The 6,722-nt window shown below is 32.8% G+C and overlaps 1 pseudogene; it reads left to right on the top strand.

Moving 5' to 3' along the window:
- Positions 1-922: 922 nt before the first annotated feature.
- LOC139772134 (odorant receptor Or2-like) lies at positions 923-5,237 on the top strand (annotated as a pseudogene).
- Positions 5,238-6,722: the final 1,485 nt, after the last annotated feature.

Here is a 6,722-nt window from a genome sequence, read left to right as displayed (position 1 = left end):
TATGAAACATGGTATCAATCTCTTTCTCCTAAGTATGTAAGGATAATCAATATTGCACTCATCACCGTTCCATGTAAGACACTAACGTTATAGCCTCTGTCGAGTGTGGGAGGTACAACCCTAGAATGGCAGGTATAACCCCAGAATGCGCATGCTTCAGCGTTGCTTGAAATACAGAGAAGGGATATGAGAGAAGAATGATATTAAAATTCTAGATCCTACTTGCGTGAAAACTTTTGCAGCCATGCCTCTTGCGTGACGCCTGTAACATCATGTATTACGCACAACTTCATAAACTTCAGATGCATGAAGATCAGGGACGGCATTTTCGATTTTTGAAACAAAAAAAAAGATAAGAAACGAAGAACTTTCAAATGGCCGTATTCAAAACAAGATTATTTATACTTGCTACAAATACTCATGATTGTCACATTCATAGAAAAGTAATGTCATAAAAAAATTTTTAATACGACTATAGTAAAAATTGACATCTTTTCTTGTTATTAGCTGATCCAAATTATTACGGTGTTCTACGTGTGCAGTATCAATATAATACATTAATTTACGCATTGTTGAGTTTATATCAGTTTGACTACTTTTAGACGAAATTACATTCAGCTGGTAATTACAACAAATGTATATAAAGTTTATAGCTGCGGCCCTGTCACACATCGCTTCGCGTTCATTCATTCTCTCTCCATTTTCACTTTTTGTGTGAGATCGTTGCACCTGACGATTACAACAATCGTGCAAGAGTCGGCACTTGCAATATTTATGATTCCCTACACATTATAAAAACACGCTCAGAATTCGCGAACCTTGATATACAACAGTCAGCGCACTTATTGAGACTATAGGGTACACTTCTCGCACGGAAGAGAATACGTTAGTCTTAACGTTGCTGCAATGTACACTTCCGAGCATGTATACCGCTAAGTTAATGGGATACGCAGGGCCCGTATTCTGTTCCGCTAAAATCCGTTTACCGACAGTCGTCGGCGTCGTTAACGGTGTCGGCGCAGCTTTTACACGATATGAAAAACCTGCGCAACGACACTCATCGAACCGACAGTTGTCGGTAGGCAGGAACGGAATACGAGCCCAGGTCCTTACAATTATTACTTTTGGTACATTAGACTAAAACAGCACACAACTAAAACAACTGTATATAATTTATGAAAATATCAATTACGTGTTGATTGCATTGAATTGTTTTTTTGCACATTTGGCTTAAATAAACTTCTTATGCTACCGACGAGATACATTCTATAAGTGTTGCGCCTCTTAACACATTGACTACCACTGTAACTCTTACTATCATAATTTGTTGAACTGTTTGTAAAAAATTAATGTCTTCTATATTCAATTTTATATGACATAAACAGCTAGGATAACAATATAAAATGAAAAAGGCATTATTGAACACAGTGCCTATAAGAATATAATCTTATTTGACCATATATAATATTTTATCATTATATGCTTATATATAATAATAAAAATTCTATTCGTAAGATATATAAAACTCGCAAACAAGGTGTTATATTTTTTTGACGCATATAGCATAAGATTGAAGATCAAGTCATATCCATCATCATCAGTCGTACATTGAAATGATCTCTTCCTAGGTAGATTTCGAATGGGCAACTAAACTGAATCGTCTTATGCTAAATATTGTTGGCATATGGCCGAATATTCATGGAAATATTTCTGACAGATTCTTATCGAACTTGCGCGCGATCTTCACTCTGCTCCTAATGGTTTTCATTGGCATCATTCCCGCAATGCTTTCGCTGGTAAGAACGTGGGGTGACATGCTCGCAACGATAGACAACTTGCAGTTCTCCTTACCACTGATGACAGGGATAATGAAACTGGTGATCATATGGCGGAAGAAATCCGGTAATGTCAAACAACTCATTATCAGTTCAAACAAATTAATCAGTAGCACTAATCTCGATAGAACATATTAAATACAAAACATTGCTTAACGAATCTAATTATAGATGACTCAAAATAGATCAGTCTGTTGACAATTTCCCGTTACACAAAGTATCTCTATAAATGTGTCGACATTTTTCATAAATATGTAAATCTTATGTAAAAAATGAAGGATGGGTAAAATGGGCCGATCTTTGCCCCCGAAGTGTAACGAAAGTTATGCATATACCTAATTTTATGTTTTTGGGGTCGCTAAAGACGATGGTAGCATTTGTAGTTATAGTAACGTATATAGTTAAATAATTAGAACAAAATCGTCAGTTATTTCGACCGCTTTAAAGCGATTTTTGACAACTTTTCCATGGGTTTAGACGAATACAAATACTACCATCGTCTTCAGCGACTCCAAAAACATAAGATTACACGCATATAACTTCTGTTACACTTCGGAGGAAAAAATTGGCCCATTTTAACTATCGTCCTTTCTATATAGCTAATCTACATGTATATTTATCAAGAGTTATTTCGACGATTTTAATAAGACTATCAAAATGTATGTTGTACCATAATAAAAAAAATCGCCATTATTAATTTTTCGCTTTCGTTAAAAATCCACATTTAAAATAGATTTTATAAACTAGAAATTATTTCTACTTTAACTTTGAACACTCGTTAATACAATCTTGTTTTGTTAAAGATCTTACATTGGTGTTAAATATGATTGCCGATGATTGGTTAAGAGCCAAAACCGACGAAGAGCTGCATGTTATGATAAAACATACGCAGAGTGCGCGTGTTATTATTATATTCGGATATATCTTTGTGACTGTAGGATCCAGTTTACTTGTATTTCCACCTTTCTTCGGAACATCGTTGAGATATATGACAAATATTACGAATCCGGTTAAGATCTTGCCTTTGCATGGCGACTATTTCTATAATGAAAATCATAGTCCGTACTACGAGCTCACATTCGCCGCGCAAGCCCTTCTGATCCTAATGGCTGGTGCATCTTACACCGGCATAGATAACTTACTTGGATTACTGGTATTTCACTTGTGTAGCCAAATGGAGAATCTCAAAGAACGATTCATCAATGTGAGACAATTTAAGAACTTCAACGATGGTCTGGCTTTCATCGTCAAGGATCATATACGATTAATCAAGTTTCATATTAATTTAATTTTATACATATTATGAAATATATAACATTTATTTCGTAAAATCTTATATATTTCATATACCTATCTATATATTCATAAAACTTAAGAAATTACTAGAAAGTTTTCTTTTTTTAGATATTTTAATATTGTGGAAAATATGTTCAGTTTATTATTAGTCGGTTTACTATTATATTTTGGTATATCATTTTGTCTATACGGATTTTTAATCGTTACGGTAAGTTACAGAAAAAAATATAATCTGCTTATCTCAAGTACATTGCAATAATGAATTACCATGTGAAGATATGAGTCTATTGCCAAAATTCCTCAAAGCTGCAAATGCAAAATATCTCGGCTATTTCATTCGTCTAAGAATTGTATTAATTATTAGAAATAAAATAACGTTTACCGCACTTTGTACCTAGAATACTTAATCTATATAATATTTCAAACTGTTATGATAAATATATAGCCGTATTCATAGTCCTTCCTCAAGAATAAGGATTCCTTGTTCCTTATTCTAAATTTCATAAATCTTAAGGTTCCTTGATCGGTCAAGGAAGGTTGATGAAATGTAGAATAAGGAACAAGGAATCCTTATTCTCAAGGAAGGACTATGAATACGACTATTAGATACTGTTGTTCTAAATAGTACATCCTTAGTATATCTTTAATGCCATGTGAAAACCGATACAATAAAATAATTAATTCCCTACATTTATGATATTATTTGTTAAAATAGCTTGCATTATTTATGATTGTACTTCTTTATTGATTATTTAGGTACTGACAGAAGGACAGGAGATGTCGATAATGCGTTTCATCTATTTAATATCTGCAGTGTCAGTTATTTTCGGCTACACATGTCTCTATTGTGCAGTAGGTGAAATTCTAGTAGCAGAAGTACGTATTATCATCATCATCATCATCATCATCATCATATCTAAAAAAACCATGCAAAGTCGGTACTCGAGAGAATCTATCGAAGTTTATTATTGTCTAATGGCTGGTACATATGGCTATATACATATATTTTTTTCAACTTATTTAACTGCGCGCCGATTATTTGTCGGACTTGAAACACAGTTATTGTTGGAATTAAAACTCTTCCCTCCCCCGGAATTAAATCGACTCGATTTAATTATCTAAAAACTGGATAAAATATGTGTATATATATACACAAAAATTAATATAAGGCTGTCAAAGATCTAAGCTTGGACCGTATATGGCTTTTGATTCTAATTTAATTATATCTCTGTATTATTTATATAGTGCGAAGGAATGTATCATGCGGCGTATGATTACGAATGGTACATGCTGGAGCCGGAAGAAGCGAGATCTTTGATTATATTAATGATTCGAGCCGAGAAATCCTTCCGTATTACAGTTGGGAAAATGTTTCCTATGACACTGTCGACGTTTTGCAATGTAAATTACTCATTCATTATTATTTAATTATATATTCTCCAGTGGCAATAACCAAGCTGATGGATAAGGCAACATTCATATATGGCCTAACAGAGTGCATGAGAAATAATTCTGATTTACCTTTTTTGACATCGCTGAAGCGATGCCGAAATATCTGTATATTTTTATAAACTTTTAATTTATTTAATTTATTTAATTAAATATAGTTATTATGATTACTCACACACTAACCGCGTTGTACTCTCAATGCTCAGTATTTTTAAAATTGTGTTGTAAGATCAATTATATATAGGTACACACACAAATTAAATAAATATAATGTTAATGGGAATATTTAAAAAATATTTACACATACACATTCATACGTATTTTATATTTTCCTAACAATAACAACATTACTTTATATATTTTATAATATATGAAAGTGTCATTTTACATGTATATTTTATAAATGATATATTTTTTATAAATTTCAGTTAATGAAAACATCGGGCGGATATATATCAGTTTTATTCGCCAGACAACGTTTATAAAATTAGAAAACTTAATTTCAGAACTGTCTATGTGTTTCATATACTCTACAAGTGTTATATGTATATTTAATAAAACATTACATATTTAAAATATAGAAATATATAAAAATAATACGAAACATTAGATTGAATATTAACATTATACCAGAAGTAGAGATATATTAAATTAATCTTATCGAAAATTTCTATTTATCTAATCCCTTATTTAAATAAAAATAGTCTAACAACTTTGCGAATCATTGTTTGCGAGAATAGTAAATGTTTTATACATATAAATTAGTACAATAAACGCATATATATCACCAGCGATACGTTTATTTTTCACGTCAAAATGTTCTGTGGTTATAAAAAAAATCCGCCAGCAATGGAATTTATCAATTGCTTACATCAGGTCTGGCGACAAATGTAGGATAGAACGCGTTTCCTTCTTGCGCCAATTATATACATTAGAGGGATATGACAACGCACGTATTAAGTTATTAAGTATTATTCACTAATTCCGCTAATGTGTTTCGACACTGTGCAACAAGATTCACTATAGTGTTTCAGCCTTTTATGTCGCTTATTCAAAGGTGTAAGGTTAAAATAGAAACTATTCTAGACACATTTCACACTTTGCAATTCTCAACAGCTTTAGATTACATATATACATATATAGAACTTTTCCAATTTCTCAGATAAATAATTAATAAAACATTACAAAATCATAACATGCGAGAAACGATATCCTTACATTTTTCAAAAACTGTAAATTACAAAGAACGTAACTGCTCGTAAACTTACAATTAGTAACACAATGCGAAAGAAAGGATACTCAATATTGCACTCATTACTGAACTTCGCGCACGATGTACTCATCGCCGATCCACGTAAGATACTAATGTTACTGCCCCTGTCGAGGGTGGGAGGTACCCCCCAGAATGGCAGGTAATACAACCCCAGAATGCGCATGCTTCAACGTTGCGTGAAATACAGAGAAGGGATATGAGAGAAGAACGATATTAAAATTCTGGATCCTACTTGCGTGAAAACTTTTACAGCCATGCCTCTTGCGTGACGTCTCTAACATCATGTATTACGCACAACTTCATAAACTTCAGATGTATAAAGGTCAGGGACGGCGTACTCTCATTTTCGAGACAAAAAAAGACGAAGAACTTTCAAAAAACCGTATTCAAAACGAGATTATATATAGGCGCTACAAATATTCATAATTGTCACAATCATAGAAAAGTAATATCATTAAAAATTTTTTAATATTGCTATAGTCAGAACTGACATCTCTTCTTGTTGTTAGCTGATCCAATTTATTAAGGCGTACTATGTGTGCTGTATCAATACATTAATTTACGCATTGTTGAGTTTATATCAGTTTGACTACTTTTCGACGAATTTACATTCAGCTGATAATGACTACAAATGTATATAAAGTTTATAACTGCGGCCCTGTCACACATCGATTCACGTTTTTCATTCATCTCTCTCTCTCTCTATTTTCACTTTTTGTGTGAGAGCGTTGCACCTGACGATTACAATGATCGTGCAAGTGTCGGCAATTGCAATATTTACGATTCTCTGCACATTATAAAAACGCGCTCAGAATTCGCGAAACTTGATACACAACAGTCAGCGCACTTATTGAGACTATATAGGGTAC

This window comes from Temnothorax nylanderi, unplaced genomic scaffold (assembly GCF_030848795.1).
Source record: "Temnothorax nylanderi isolate EJ_2023f unplaced genomic scaffold, tnyl_v1.0 TNYL_tig0047_pilon, whole genome shotgun sequence".
NCBI classification, from domain to species: domain Eukaryota; kingdom Metazoa; phylum Arthropoda; class Insecta; order Hymenoptera; family Formicidae; genus Temnothorax; species Temnothorax nylanderi.
This window is presented reverse-complemented; position numbering and strand designations above follow the sequence as displayed.